Source organism: Pseudophryne corroboree, unplaced genomic scaffold, assembly GCF_028390025.1.
Source record: "Pseudophryne corroboree isolate aPseCor3 unplaced genomic scaffold, aPseCor3.hap2 scaffold_1274, whole genome shotgun sequence".
Lineage (NCBI taxonomy): Eukaryota > Metazoa > Chordata > Amphibia > Anura > Myobatrachidae > Pseudophryne > Pseudophryne corroboree.
The window spans coordinates 114078-130193 of NW_026967899.1; the positions used below are offsets into that span (position 1 = coordinate 114078).

At 35.9% G+C, this 16116-nt stretch overlaps 9 non-coding genes across 9 annotated transcripts; all 9 read right to left on the reverse strand.

Moving 5' to 3' along the window:
* Positions 1-954: 954 nt before the first annotated feature.
* On the reverse strand, positions 955-1047 carry TRNAI-UAU (transfer RNA isoleucine (anticodon UAU)). Its single transcript is given in 2 exon segments — positions 955-990; positions 1010-1047. It is a non-coding gene; the product is annotated as a tRNA-Ile (tRNA).
* An 811-nt stretch (positions 1048-1858) lies between these two features.
* Positions 1859-1951, reverse strand: TRNAI-AAU (transfer RNA isoleucine (anticodon AAU)). Its single transcript is given in 2 exon segments — positions 1859-1894; positions 1914-1951. It is a non-coding gene; the product is annotated as a tRNA-Ile (tRNA).
* A 1255-nt stretch (positions 1952-3206) lies between these two features.
* On the reverse strand, positions 3207-3299 carry TRNAT-AGU (transfer RNA threonine (anticodon AGU)). The gene is given in 2 exon segments: positions 3207-3242; positions 3262-3299. It is a non-coding gene; the product is annotated as a tRNA-Thr (tRNA).
* A 4482-nt stretch (positions 3300-7781) lies between these two features.
* On the reverse strand, positions 7782-7874 carry TRNAI-UAU (transfer RNA isoleucine (anticodon UAU)). Its single transcript is given in 2 exon segments — positions 7782-7817; positions 7837-7874. It is a non-coding gene; the product is annotated as a tRNA-Ile (tRNA).
* Positions 7875-9173: 1299 nt separating this feature from the next.
* Positions 9174-9266, reverse strand: TRNAI-UAU (transfer RNA isoleucine (anticodon UAU)). The gene is given in 2 exon segments: positions 9174-9209; positions 9229-9266. It is a non-coding gene; the product is annotated as a tRNA-Ile (tRNA).
* A 795-nt stretch (positions 9267-10061) lies between these two features.
* TRNAI-UAU (transfer RNA isoleucine (anticodon UAU)) lies at positions 10062-10154 on the reverse strand. The gene is given in 2 exon segments: positions 10062-10097; positions 10117-10154. It is a non-coding gene; the product is annotated as a tRNA-Ile (tRNA).
* Positions 10155-12841: 2687 nt separating this feature from the next.
* On the reverse strand, positions 12842-12934 carry TRNAI-UAU (transfer RNA isoleucine (anticodon UAU)). Its single transcript is given in 2 exon segments — positions 12842-12877; positions 12897-12934. It is a non-coding gene; the product is annotated as a tRNA-Ile (tRNA).
* Positions 12935-14646: 1712 nt separating this feature from the next.
* On the reverse strand, positions 14647-14739 carry TRNAI-UAU (transfer RNA isoleucine (anticodon UAU)). Its single transcript is given in 2 exon segments — positions 14647-14682; positions 14702-14739. It is a non-coding gene; the product is annotated as a tRNA-Ile (tRNA).
* Positions 14740-15544: 805 nt separating this feature from the next.
* On the reverse strand, positions 15545-15637 carry TRNAI-UAU (transfer RNA isoleucine (anticodon UAU)). The gene is given in 2 exon segments: positions 15545-15580; positions 15600-15637. It is a non-coding gene; the product is annotated as a tRNA-Ile (tRNA).
* Between the last annotated feature and the right edge of the window lie 479 nt (positions 15638-16116).

The following is a 16116-nucleotide window of genomic DNA, read 5'->3' on the forward strand; positions in this document are numbered from 1 at the left end:
AGGTAGCAGTTTATAATCAATTACTAATGACATAAGAAAAGGAAAAAAAAAACAGTATACAAAGATGCTCCAGGTGAGGCTTGAACTCACAACCTCGGCATTGCTCAACAGATACTATCTTATAAGTACCGCGCGCTGACCAATTGCGCCACTGGAGAACTTTGCAGGATTAGTTGGTTATGCTAGATGTGGATTTTATTCAATACAATCAGTACAGTCATAAGAATTGAAAAAGAAAATCATTTTTGGTGATGAATGAGGAGCAACAAAGGAACATGCATGCCAGATGGCACTTGAATAAGCTGTCCACGGTGATAGAAAAGGTTTAAAAAACAACAACAACAATGTTATCATAATTAATGTCATATTTTAGCTTCTGTGGTCATTTTTTTACAAGCTAAACACTGCAAGACTATTTTACAGTTGAAGCAAGGATAAAATATCAACTCTAGTGATGAGACACTTGCTGTAATGACTTCCACCCCATATGGGACTTGGACCCCCTGGCTTAGGAGGGCAATGACTTATCCATTATGCCAGTGGTGCTTACTGATATTCTTATTTAAGACTGTTAGGTTTTTAATAGTCAATTATTTATTTTTGATGAAAAAGTGAAGCTGTTTACTGTGTTCTTTGCATTACCAAGTCCAGCAAGAAATGTGCTTGTACTATCCAGATCTGTCATGGATTATCATGCTATATTGCAGAAAATCAATTTGATGCAACTGTTTAACCAACAGTATGTTAATCTTTTCCATTGCTGTTTTGTTGGCTGACTGAAGGAAGATATGCAGTGCATTTGAACCAAAGCAGATGTGTGCTGACAACTTAAATGCACAATCATGTTTGTGTTTTTTCTTTCTTTCTTCCATCCTTTGTAATATCATATTAAATATTAAGGTAGCAGTTTATAATCAATGACTAATGACATAAGAAAAGGGAAAAAATACAATATGCTCCAGGTGAGGCTTGAACTCACAACCTCGGCATTGCTCAACAGATTCTGTCTTATAAGAACCGTGCGCTGACCAATTGCGCCACTGGAGCACTTTGCAGCATTAGTTGGTTATGCTAGATGTGGATTTTATTCAATACAATCAGTACAGTCATAAGAATTGAAAAAGAAAATCATTTTTGGTGATAAATGATGAGCAACAAAGGAACATGCATGCCAGATGGCACTTGAATAAGCTGTCCACGGTGATAGAAAAGGTTTAAAAAACAATAACAACAATGTTATCATAATTAATGTCATATTTTAGCTTCTGTGGTCATTTTTTACAAGCTAAACACTGCAAGACTGTTTTACAGTTGAAGCAAGGATAAAATATCAACTCTAGTGATGAGACACTTGCTGTAATGACTTCCAACTGAGACGGGACTTAAATTCACAACCACTGGCTTAGGAGAACAGTGCCTTATCCATTATGCCAGTGGTGCTTACTGATGTCCTTATTTAAGACTGATAGGTTTTTAATAGTCAATTATTTATTTTTGAAAAAAAGTGAAGCTGTTTACTGTGTTCTTTGCATTACCAAGTCCAGCAAGAAATGTGCTGGTACTATCTAGAGCTGTCAGTATGGATTATCATGCTATATTGCAGAAAATCAATTTGATGCAACTGCTTTACCAACAGTATGTTAATCTTTTCCATTGCTGTTTTGTTGGCTGACTGAAGGAAGATATGCAGTCCATTTGAACCAAAACAGATGTGTGCTGACAACTTAAATGCACAATCATGTTTGTGTTTTTTCTTTCTTTCTTCCATCCTTTGTAATATCATATTAAATATTAAGGTAGCAGTTTATAATCAATGACTAATGACATAAGAAAAGGAAAAAAAAACAGTATACAAAGAAGCTCCAGGTGAGGCTTGAACTCACAACCTCGGCATCGCTCAACAGATACTGTCTTATTAGTATCACACGCTGACCAATTGCGCCACTGGAGCACTTTGCAGCATTAGTTGGTTATGCTAGATGTGGATTTTATTCAATACAATCAGTACAGTCATAAGAATTGAAAAAGAAAATCATTTTTGGTGTTAAATGATGAGCAACAAAGGAACATGCAAGCCATATGGCACTTGAATAAGCTGTCCACGGTGATAGAAAAGGTTTAAAAAACAACAACAACAATGTTATCATAATTAATGTCATATTTTAGCTTCTGTGGTCATTTTTTACAAGCTAAACACTGCAAGACTGTTTTACAGTTGAAGTAAGGATAAAATATCAACTCTAGTAATGAGACACTTGCTGTAATGACTTCCAAATCAGACGGGACTTAAACCCACAACCACTGGCTTAGGAGAAAAGTGCCTTATCCATTATGCCAGTGGTGCTTACTGATGTCCTTATTTAAGACTGATAGGTTTTTAATAGTCAATTATTTATTTTTGAAAAAAAGTGAAGCTGTTTACTGTGTTCTTTGCATTACCAAGTCCAGCAAGAAATGTGCTGGTACTATCCAGAGCTGTCAGTATTAATTATCATGCTATATTGCAGAAAATCAATTTGATGCAACTGCTTTACCAACAGTATGTTAATCATTTCCATTGCTGTTTTGTTGGCTGACTGAAGGAAGATATGCAGTGCATTTGAACCAAAGCAGATGTGTGCTGACAACTAAAATGCACAATCATGTTTGTGTTTTTTCTTTCTTTCTTCCATCCTTTGTAATACAGGTTGAGTATCCCATATCCAAATATTCCGAAATACGGAATATTCTGAAATACGAACTTTTTTGAGTGAGAGTGAGATTGTGAAACCTTTGTTTTTTGATGGCTCAATGTACACAAACTTTGTTTAATACACAAAGTTATTAAAATATTGTATTAAATGACCTTCAGGCTGTGTGTATAAGGTGTATATGAAACATAAATGAATTGTGTGAATGTAGACACAGTTTGTTTTATGCACAAAGTTATAAAAAAATATTGGCTAAAATGACCTTCAGGCTGTGTGTATAAGGTGTATATGTAACATAAATGCATTCTGTGCTTAGATTTAGGTCCCATCACCATGATATCTCATTATGGTATGCAATTATTCCAAAATACGGAAAAATCCCATATCCAAAATACCTCTGGTCCCAAGCATTTTGGATAAGGGAGACTCAACCTGTATCATATTAAATATTAAGGTAGCAGTTTATAATCAATGACTAATGACATTAGAAATAGAAAAAAAAACAGTATACAAAGACGCTCCAGGTGAGGCTTGAACTCACAACCTCAGCATTGCTCAACAGATACTGTCTTACTAGTACCACGCGCTGACCAATTGCGCCACTGGAGCACTTTGCAGTATTAATTGGTTATGCTAGATGTGGATTTTATTCAATACAATCAGTACAGTCATAAGAATTGAAAAAGAAAATCATTTTTGGTGATGAATGATGAGCAACAAAGGAACATGCATGCCAGATGGCACTTGAATAAGCTGTCCACGGTGACTGAAAAGGTTTAAAAAACAACAACAACAATGTTATCATAATTAATGTCATATTTTAGCTTCTGTGGTCATTTTTTACAAGCTAAACACTGCAAGACTGTTTTACAGTTGAAGCAAGGATAAAATATCAACTCTAGTGATGAGACACTTGCTGTAATGACTTCCACCCCATATGGGACTTGGACCCCCTGGCTTATGAGGGCAGTGACTTATCCATTATGCCAGTGGTGCTTACTGATGTTCTTATTTAAGACTGTTAGGTTTTTAATAGTCAATTATTTATTTTTGAGGAAAAAGTGAAGCTGTTTACTGTGTTCTTTGCATTACCAAGTCCAGCAAGAAATGTGCTGGTACTATCCAGAGCTGTCAGTATCGATTATCATGCTATATTGCAGAAAATCAATTTGATGCAACTGCTTTACCAACAGTATGTTAATCTTTTCCATTGCTGTTTTGTTGGCTGACTGAAGGAATATATGCAGTGCATTTGAACCAAAGCAGATGTGTGCTGACAACTTAAATGCACAATCATGTTTGTGTTTTTTCTTTCTTTCTTCCATCCTTTGTAATATCATATTAAATATTAAGGTAGCAGTTTATAATCAATGACTAATGACATAAGAAAAGGAAAAAAAACAGTATACAAAGATGCTTCAGGTGAGGCTTGAACTCACAACCTCGGCATTGCTCTACAGATACTGTCTTATAAGTACCGCGTGCTGACCAATTGCGCCACTGGAGCACTTTGCAGCATTAATTGGTTATGCTATATGTGGATTTTATTCAATACAATCAGTACAGTCATAAGAATTGAAAAAGAAAATAATTTTTGGTGATGAATGATGAGCAACAAAGGAACATGCATGCCAGATGGCACTTGAATAAGCTGTCCACGGTGACAGAAAAGGTTTAAAAAACAACAACAACAATGTTATCATAATTAATGTCATATTTTAGCTTCTGTGGTCATTTTTTACAAGCTAAACACTGCAAGACTGTTTTACAGTTGAAGCAAGGATAAAATATCAACTCTAGTGATGAGACACTTGCTGTAATGACTTCCACCCCATATGGGACTTGGACCCCGTGGCTTAGGAGGGCAGTGACTTATCCATTATGCCACTTGCTGTAATGACTTCCAACTCAGATGGGACTTAAACCCACAACGACTGGCTTAGGAGAACAGTGCCTTATCCATTATGCCAGTGGTGCTTACTGATGTCCTTATTTAAGACTGATAGGTTTTTAATAGTCAATTATTTATTTTTGAAGAAAAGTTAAGCTGTTTACTGTGTTCTTTGCATTGCCAAGTCCAGCAAGAAATGTGCTGGTACTATCCAGAGCTGTCAGTATGGATTATCATGCTATATTGCAGAAAATCAATTTGATGCAACTGCTTTACCAACAGTATGTTAATCTTTTCCATTGCTGTTTTGTTGGCTGACTGAAGGAAGATATGCAGTGCATTTGAACCAAAGCAGATGTGTGCTGACAACTTAAATGCACAATCATGTTTGTGTTTTTTCTTTCTTTCTTCCATCCTTTGTAATATCATATTAAATATTAAGGTAGCAGTTTATAATCAATTACTAATGACATAAGAAAAGGAAAAAAAAAACAGTATACAAAGATGCTCCAGGTGAGGCTTGAACTCACAACCTCGGCATTGCTCAACAGATACTATCTTATAAGTACCGCGCGCTGACCAATTGCGCCACTGGAGAACTTTGCAGGATTAGTTGGTTATGCTAGATGTGGATTTTATTCAATACAATCAGTACAGTCATAAGAATTGAAAAAGAAAATCATTTTTGGTGATGAATGAGGAGCAACAAAGGAACATGCATGCCAGATGGCACTTGAATAAGCTGTCCACGGTGATAGAAAAGGTTTAAAAAACAACAACAACAATGTTATCATAATTAATGTCATATTTTAGCTTCTGTGGTCATTTTTTTACAAGCTAAACACTGCAAGACTATTTTACAGTTGAAGCAAGGATAAAATATCAACTCTAGTGATGAGACACTTGCTGTAATGACTTCCACCCCATATGGGACTTGGACCCCCTGGCTTAGGAGGGCAATGACTTATCCATTATGCCAGTGGTGCTTACTGATATTCTTATTTAAGACTGTTAGGTTTTTAATAGTCAATTATTTATTTTTGATGAAAAAGTGAAGCTGTTTACTGTGTTCTTTGCATTACCAAGTCCAGCAAGAAATGTGCTTGTACTATCCAGATCTGTCATGGATTATCATGCTATATTGCAGAAAATCAATTTGATGCAACTGTTTAACCAACAGTATGTTAATCTTTTCCATTGCTGTTTTGTTGGCTGACTGAAGGAAGATATGCAGTGCATTTGAACCAAAGCAGATGTGTGCTGACAACTTAAATGCACAATCATGTTTGTGTTTTTTCTTTCTTTCTTCCATCCTTTGTAATATCATATTAAATATTAAGGTAGCAGTTTATAATCAATGACTAATGACATAAGAAAAGGAAAAAAATACAATATGCTCCAGGTGAGGCTTGAACTCACAACCTCGGCATTGCTCAACAGATTCTGTCTTATAAGAACCGTGCACTGACCAATTGCGCCACTGGAGCACTTTGCAGCATTAGTTGGTTATGCTAGATGTGGATTTTATTCAATACAATCAGTACAGTCATAAGAATTGAAAAAGAAAATCATTTTTGGTGATAAATGATGAGCAACAAAGGAACATGCATGCCAGATGGCACTTGAATAAGCTGTCCACGGTGATAGAAAAGGTTTAAAAAACAATAACAACAATGTTATCATAATTAATGTCATATTTTAGCTTCTGTGGTCATTTTTTACAAGCTAAACACTGCAAGACTGTTTTACAGTTGAAGCAAGGATAAAATATCAACTCTAGTGATGAGACACTTGCTGTAATGACTTCCAACTGAGACGGGACTTAAATTCACAACCACTGGCTTAGGAGAACAGTGCCTTATCCATTATGCCAGTGGTGCTTACTGATGTCCTTATTTAAGACTGATAGGTTTTTAATAGTCAATTATTTATTTTTGAAAAAAAGTGAAGCTGTTTACTGTGTTCTTTGCATTACCAAGTCCAGCAAGAAATGTGCTGGTACTATCTAGAGCTGTCAGTATGGATTATCATGCTATATTGCAGAAAATCAATTTGATGCAACTGCTTTACCAACAGTATGTTAATCTTTTCCATTGCTGTTTTGTTGGCTGACTGAAGGAAGATATGCAGTGCATTTGAACCAAAGCAGATGTGTGCTGACAACTTAAATGCACAATCATGTTTGTGTTTTTTCTTTCTTTCTTCCATCCTTTGTAATATCATATTAAATATTAAGGTAGCAGTTTATAATCAATGACTAATGACATAAGAAAAGGGAAAAAAGCAGTATACAAAGATGCTCCAGGTGAGGCTTGAACTCACAACCTCGGCATTGCTCAACAGATACTGTCTTATAAATAACGTGCGCTGACCAATTGCACAACTGGAGCACTTTGCAGCATTAATTGGTTATGCTAGATGTGGATTTTATTCAATACAATTAGTATAGTCATAAGAATTGAAAAAGAAAATCATTTTTGGTGATGAATGATGAGCCACAAAGGAACATGCATGCCAGATGGCACTTGAATAAGCTGTCCACGGTGATAGAAAAGGTTTAAAAAACAACAACAACAACAACAATGTTATCATAATTAATGTCATATTTTAGCTCTGTGGTCATTTTTTACAAGCTAAACACTGCAAGACTGTTTTACAGTTGAAGCAAGGATAAAATATCAACTCTAGTGATGAGACACTTGCTGTAATGACTTCCACCCCATATGGGACTTGGACCCCCTGGCTTAGGAGGGCAGTGACTTATTCATTATGCCAGTGGTGCTTACTGATGTTCTTATTTAAGACTGTTAGGTTTTTAATAGTCAATTATTTATTTTTGAGGAAAAAGTGAAGCTGTTTACTGTGTTCTTTGCATTACCAAGTCCAGCAAGAAATGTGCTGGTACTATCCAGAGCTGTCAGTATGGATTATCATGCTATATTGCAGAAAATCTATTTGATGCAACTGCTTTACCAACAGTATGTTAATATTTTCCATTGCTGTTTTGTTGGCTGACTGAAGGAAGATATGCAGTGCATTTGAACCAAAGCAGATGTGTGCTGACAACTTAAATGCACAATCATGTTTGTATTTTTTCTTTCTTTCTTCCATCCTTTGTAATATCATATTAAATATTAAGGTAGCAGTTTATAATCAATGACTAATGACATAAGAAAAGGAAAAAAAGCGGTATACAAAGATGCTCCAGGTGAGGCTTGAACTCACAACCTCGTCATTGCTCAACAGATACTGTCTTATAAATAACGTGCGCTGACCAATTGCACCACTGGAGCACTTTGCAGCATTATTTGGTTATGCTAGATGTGGATTTTATTCAATACAGTCAGTACAGTAATAAGAATTGAAAAAGAAAATCATTTTTGGTGATGAATGATGAGCAACAAAGGAACATGCATGCCAGATGGCACTTGAATAAGCTGTCCACGGTGATAGAAAAGGTTTAAAAAACAACAACAACAACAACAACAATGTTATCATAATTAATGTCATATTTTAGCTTCTGTGGTCATGTTTTACAAGCTAAACACTGCAAGAAGGTTTTACAGTTAAAGCAAGGATAAAATATCAACTCTAGTGATGAGACACTTGCTGTAATGACTTCCACCCCATATGGGACTTGGACCCCGTGGCTTAGGAGGGCAGTGACTTATCCATTATGCCACTTGCTGTAATGACTTCCAACTCATATGGGACTTAAACCCACAACGACTGGCTTAAGAGAACAGTGCCTTATCCATTATGCCAGTGGTGCTTACTGATGTCCTTATTTAAGACTGATAGGTTTTTAATAGTCAATTATTTATTTTTGAAGAAAAGTTAAGCTGTATACTGTGTTCTTTGAATTGCCAAGTCCAGCAAGAAATGTGCTGGTACTATCCAGAGCTGTCAGTATGGATTATCATGCTATATTGCAGAAAATCAATTTGATGCAACTGCTTTACCAACAGTATGTTAATCTTTTCCATTGCTGTTTTGTTGGCTGACTGAAGGAAGATATGCAGTGCATTTGAACCAAAGCAGATGTGTGCTGACAACTTAAATGCACAATCATGTTTGTGTTTTTTCTTTCTTTCTTCCATCCTTTGTAATATCATATTAAATATTAAGGTAGCAGTTTATAATCAATTACTAATGACATAAGAAAAGGAAAAAAAAAACAGTATACAAAGATGCTCCAGGTGAGGCTTGAACTCACAACCTCGGCATTGCTCAACAGATACTGTCTTATAAGTACCGCGCGCTGACCAATTGCGCCACTTTAGCACTTTGCAGGATTAATTGGTTATGCTAGATGTGGATTTTATTCAATACAATCAGTACAGTCATAAGAATTGAAAAAGAAAATCATTTTTGGTGATGAATGAGGAGCAACAAAGGAACATGCATGCCAGATGGCACTTGAATAAGCTGTCCACGGTGATAGAAAAGGTTTAAAAAACAACAACAACAATGTTATCATAATTAATGTCATATTTTAGCTTCTGTGGTCATATCATATTAAATATTAAGGCTACCAGTTTATAATCAATGACTAATGACATAAGAAAAGGAAAAAAAATAGTATACAAAGATGCTCCAGGTGAGGCTTGAACTCACAACCTCGGCATTGCTCAACAGATACTGTCTTATAAGTACCGCGCGCTGACCAATTGCGCCACTGGAACACTTTGCAGGTTTTATTGGTTATGCTAGATGTGGATTTTATTCAATACAATCAGTACAGTCATAAGAATTGAAAAAGAAAATCATTGTTGGTGATGAATGATGAGCAACAAAGGAACATGCATCCCAGATGGCACTTGAATAAGCTGTCCACGGTGATAGAAAAGGTTTAAAAAACAACAACAATGTTATCATAATTAATGTCATATTTTAGCTTCTGTGGTCATTTTTTATAAGCTAAACACTGCAAGACGGTTTTACAGTTGAAGCAAGGATAAAATATCAACTCTGGTGATGAGACACTTGTTGTAATGACTTCCACCCCATATGGGACTTGGACCCCCTGGCTTAGGAGGGCAGTGACTTATCCATTATGCCAGTGGTGCTTACTGATGTTCTTATTTAAGACTGTTAGGTTTTTAATAGTCAATTATTTATTTTTGAGGAAAAAGTGAAGCTGTTTACTGTGTTCTTTGCATTACCAAGTCCAACAAGAAATGTGCTGGTACTATCCAGAGCTTTCAGTATGGATTATCATGCTATATTGCAGAAAATCAATTTGATGCAACTGCTTTACCAACAGTATGTTAATCTTTTTCATTGCTGTTTTGTTGGCTGAATGAAGGAAGATATGCAGTGCATTTGAACCAAAGCAGATGTGTGCTGACAACTTAAATGCACAATCATGTTTGTGTTTTTTCTTTCTTTCTTCCATCCTTTGTAATATCATATTAAATATTAAGGTAGCAGTTTATAATCAATGACTAATGACATAAGAAAAGGAAAAAAATACAATATGCTCCAGGTGAGGCTTGAACTCACAACCTCGGCATTGCTCAACAGATTCTGTCTTATAAGAACCGTGCGCTGACCAATTGCGCCACTGGAGCACTTTGCAGCATTAGTTGGTTATGCTAGATGTGGATTTTATTCAATACAATCAGTACAGTCATAAGAATTGAAAAAGAAAATCATTTTTGGTGATAAATGATGAGCAACAAAGGAACATGCATGCCAGATGGCACTTGAATAAGCTGTCCACGGTGATAGAAAAGGTTTAAAAAACAACAACAACAATGTTATCATAATTAATGTCATATTTTTGCTTCTGTGGTCATTTTTTACAAGCTAAACACTGCAAGACTGTTTTACAGTTGAAGCAAGGATAAAATATCAACTCTAGTGATGAGACACTTGCTGTAATGACTTCCAACTGAGACGGGACTTAAATTCACAACCACTGGCTTAGGAGAACAGTGCCTTATCCATTATGCCAGTGGTGCTTACTGATGTCCTTATTTAAGACTGATAGGTTTTTAATAGTCAATTATTTATTTTTGATGAAAAAGTGAAGCTGTTTACTGTGTTCTTTGCATTACCAAGTCCAGCAAGAAATGTGCTGGTACTATCCAGAGCTGTCAGTATGGATTATCATGCTATATTGCAGAAAATCAATTTGATGCAACTGCTTTACCAACAGTATGTTAATCTTTTCCATTGCTGTTTTGTTGGCTGACTGAAGGAAGATATGCAGTGCATTTGAACCAAAGCAGATGTGTGCTGACAACTTAAATGCACAATCATGTTTGTGTTTTTTCTTTCTTTCTTCCATCCTTTGTAATATCATATTAAATATTAAGGTAGCAGTTTATAATCAATGACTAATGACATAAGAAAAGGAAAAAAAGCAGTATACAAAGATGCTCCAGGTGAGGCTTGAACTCACAACCTCAGCATTGCTCAACAGATACTGTCTTATAAATAACGTGCGCTGACCAATTGCACCACTGGAGCACTTTGCAGCATTAATTGGTTATGCTAGATGTGGATTTTATTCAATACAATTAGTACAGTCATAAGAATTGAAAAAGAAAATCATTTTTGGTGATGAATGATGAGCAACAAAGGAACATGCATGCCAGATGGCACTTGAATAAGCTGTCCACGGTGATAGAAAAGGTTTAAAAAACAACAACAACAACAATGTTATCATAATTAATGTCATATTTTAGCTCTGTGGTCATTTTTTACAAGCTAAACACTGCAAGACTGTTTTACAGTTGAAGCAAGGATAAAATATCAACTCTAGTGATGAGACACTTGCTGTAAAGACTTCCACCCCATATGGGACTTGGACCCCCTGGCTTAGGAGGGCAGTGACTTATTCATTATGCCAGTGGTGCTTACTGATGTTCTTATTTAAGACTGTTAGATTTTTAATAGTCAATTATTTATTTTTGAGGAAAAAGTGAAGCTGTTTACTGTGTTCTTTGCATTACCAAGTCCAGCAAGAAATGTGCTGGTACTATCCAGAGCTGTCAGTATGGATTATCATGCTATATTGCAGAAAATCTATTTGATGCAACTGCTTTACCAACAGTAATCTTTTCCATTGCTGTTTTGTTGGCTGACTGAAGGAAGATATGCAGTGCATTTGAACCAAAGCAGATGTGTGCTGACAACTTAAATGCACAATCATGTTTGTGTTTTTTCTTTCTTTCTTCCATCCTTTGTAATATCATATTAAATATTAAGGTAGCAGTTTATAATAAATGACTAATGACATAAGAAAAGGAAAAAAAGCAGTATACAAAGATGCTCCAGGTGAGGCTTGAACTCACAACCTCTGCATTGCTCAACAGATACTGTCTTATAAATAACGTGCACTGACCAATTGCACCACTTGAGCACTTTGCAGCATTAATTGGTTATGCTAGATGTGGATTTTATTCAATACAATTAGTACAGTCATAAGAATTGAAAAAGAAAATCATTTTTGGTGATGAATGATGAGCAACAAAGGAACATGCATGCCAGATGGCACTTGAATAAGCTGTCCACGGTGATAGAAAAGGTTTAAAAAACAACAACAACAATGTTATCATAATTAATGTCATATTTTAGCTTCTGTGGTCATGTTTTACAAGCTAAACACTGCAAGAAGGTTTTACAGTTGAAGCAAGGATAAAATATCAACTCTAGTGATGAGACACTTGCTGTAATGACTTCCACCCCATATGGGACTTGGACCCCGTGGCTTAGGAGGGCAGTGACTTATCCATGATGCCACTTGCTGTAATGACTTCCAACTCAGAAGGGACTTAAACCCACAACGACTGGCTTAGGAGAACAGTGCCTTATCCATTATGCCAGTGGTGCTTACTGATGTCCTTATTTAAGACTGATAGGTTTTTAATAGTCAATTATTTATTTTTGAAGAAAAGTTAAGCTGTTTACTGTGTTCTTTGCATTGCCAAGTCCAGCAAGAAATGTGCTGGTACTATCCAGAGCTGTCAGTATGGATTATCATGCTATATTGCAGAAAATCAATTTGATGCAACTGCTTTACCAACAGTATGTTAATCTTTTCCATTGCTGTTTTGTTGGCTGACTGAAGGAAGATATGCAGTGCATTTGAACCAAAGCAGATGTGTGCTGACAACTTAAATGCACAATCATGTTTGTGTTTTTTCTTTCTTTCTTCCAACCTTTGTAATATCATATTAAATACTAAGGTAGCAGTTTATAATCAATGACTAATGACATAAGAAAAGGAAAAAAATACAGTATACAAAGATGCTCCAAGTGAGGCTTGAACTCACAACCTCGGCATTGCTCAACAGATACTGTCTTATAAGTACCGTGCGCTGACCAATTGCGCCACTGGAGCACTTTGCAGCATTCGTTGGTTATGCTAGATGTGGATTTTATTCAATACAATCAGTACAGTCATAAGAATTGAAAAAGAAAATCATTTTTGGTGATAAATGATGAGAAACAAAGGAACATGCATGCCAGATGGCACTTGAATAAGCTGTCCACGGTGATAGAAAAGGTTTAAAAAAACAGCAACAACAATGTTATCATAATTAATGTCATATTTTAGCTTCTGTGGTCATTTTTTACAAGCTAAACACTGCAAGACTGTTTTACAGTTGAAGCAAGGATAAAATATCAACTCTAGTGATGAAAAACTTGCTGTAATGATTTCCAACTCAGACGGGACTTAAACCCACAACCACTGGCTTAGGAGAACAGTGCCTTACCCATTATGCCAGTGGTGCTTACTGATGTTCTTATTTAAGACTGTTAGGTTTTTAATAGTCAATTATTTATTTTTGAGGAAAAAGTGAAGCTGTTTACTGTGTTCTTTGCATTACCAAGTCCAGCAAGAAATGTGCTGGTACTATCCAGAGCTGTCAGTATGGATTATCATGCTATATTGCAGAAAATCAATTTGATGCAACTGCTTTACCAACAGTATGTTAATCTTTTCCATTGCTGTTTTGTTGGCTGACTGAAGAAAGATATGCAGTGCATTTGAACCAAAGCAGATGTGTGCTGACAACTTAAATGCACAATCATGTTTGTGTTATTTCTTTCTTTCTTCCATCCTTTGTAATATCATATTAAATATTAAGGTAGCAGTTTATAATCAATGACTAATGACATAAGAAAAGGAAAAAAAAACAGTATACAAAGATGCTCCTGGTGAGGCTTGAACTCACAACCTCGACATTGCTCAACAGATACTGTCTTATAAGTACCGCGCGCTGACCAATTGTGCCACTGGAGCACTTTGCAACATTAATTGGTTATGCTAGATGTGGATTTTATTCAATACAATCAGTACAGTCATAAGAATTGAAAAAGAAAATCATTTTTGGTGATGAATGATGAGCAACAAAGGAACATGCATGCCAGACGGCACTTGAATAAGCTGTCCACGGTGATAGAAAAGGTTTAAAAAACAACAACAACAATGTTATCATAATTAATGTCATATTTTAGCTCTGTGGTCATTTTTTACAAGCTAAACACTGCAAGACTGTTTTACAGTTGAAGCAAGGATAAAATATCAACTCTAGTGATGAGAAACTTGCTGTAATGACTTCCACCCCATATGGGACTTGGACCCCCTGGCTTAGGAGGGCAGTGACTTATCCATTATGCCAGTGGTGCTTACTGGTGTTCTTATTTAAGACTTTTATGTTTTTAATAGTCAATTATTTATTTTTGAGGAAAAAGTGAAGCTGTTTACTGTGTTCTTTGCATTACCAAGTCCAGCAAGAAATGTGCTGGTACTATCCAGAGCTGTCAGTATGGATTATCATGCTATATTGCAGAAAATCAATTTGATGCAACTGCTTTACCAACAGTATGTTAATCTTTTCCATTGCTGTTTTGTTGGCTGACTGAAGGAAGATATGCAGTGCATTTGAACCAAAGCAGATGTGTGCTGACAACTTAAATGCACAATCATGTTTGTGTTTTTTCTTTCTTTCTTCCATCCTTTGTAATATCATATTAAATATTAAGGTAGCAGTTTATAATCAATGACTAATGACATAAGAAAAGGAAAAAAAAAACAGTATACAAAGATGCTCCAGGTGAGGCTTGAACTCACAACCTCGGCATCGCTCAACAGATACTGTCTTATAAGTACCGTGTGCTGACCAATTGCGCCACTGGAGCACTTTGCAGCATTAATTGGTTATGCTAGATGTGGATTTTATTCAATACAATCAGTACAGTCATAAGAATTGAAAAAGAAAATCATTTTTGGTGATAAATGATGAGCAACAAAGGAACATGCATGCCAGATGGCACTTGAATAAGCTGTCCACGGTGATAGAAAAGGTTTAAAAAACAACAACAACAATGTTATCATAATTAATGTCATATTTTAGCTTCTGTGGTCATTTTTTACAAGCTAAACACTGCAAGACTGTTTTACAGTTGAAGCAAGGATAAAATATCAACTCTAGTGATGAGACACTTGCTGTAATGACTTCCACCTTATATGGGACTTGGACCCCGTGGCTTAGGAGGGCAGTGACTTATCCATTATGCCAGTGGTGCTTACTGATGTTCTTATTTAAGACTGTTATTTTTTTAATAGTCAATTATTTATTTTTGATGAAAAAGTGAAGCTGTTTACTGTGTTCTTTGCATTACCAAGTCCAGCAAGAAATGTGCTGGTACTATCCAGAGCTGTCAGTATGGATTATCATGCTATATTGCAGAAAATCAATTTGATGCAACTGCTTTACCAACAGTATGTTAATCTTTTCCATTGCTGTTTTGTTGGCTGACTGAAGGAAGATATGCAGTGCATTTGAACCAAAGCAGATGTGTGCTGACAACTTAAATGCACAATCATGTTTGTGTTTTTTCTTTCTTTCTTCCATCCTTTGAAATATCATATTAAATATTAAGGTAGCAGTTTATAATCAATGACTAATGACATAAGAAAAGGAAAAAAAACAGTATAAAAAGATGCTCCAGGTGAGGCTTGAACTCACAACTTCGGCATTGCTCAACAGAAACTGTCTTATAAGTACCGCGCGCTGACCAATTGCGCCACTGGAGCACTTTGCAGCATTAATTGGTTATGCTAGATGTGGATTTTATTCAATACAATCAGTACAGTCATAAGAATTGAAAAAGAAAATCATTGTTGGTGATGAATGATGAGCAACAAAGGAACATGCATGCCAGATGGCACTTGAATAAGCTGTCCACGGTGATAGAAAAGGCTTAAACAACAACAACAATGTTATCATAATTAATGTCATATTTTAGCTTCTGTGGTCATTTTTTATAAGCTAAACACTGCAAGACTGTTTTACAGTTGAAGCAAGGATAAAATATCAACTCTAGTGATGAGACACTTGCTGTAATGACTTCCACCCCATATGGGACTTGGACCCCCTGGCTTAGGAGGGCAGTGACTTATCCATTATGCCAGTGGTGCTTACTGATGTTCTTATTTAAGACTGATAGGTTTTTAATAGTCAATTATTTATTTTTGAGGAAAAAGTGAAGCTGTTTACTGTGTTCTTTGCATTA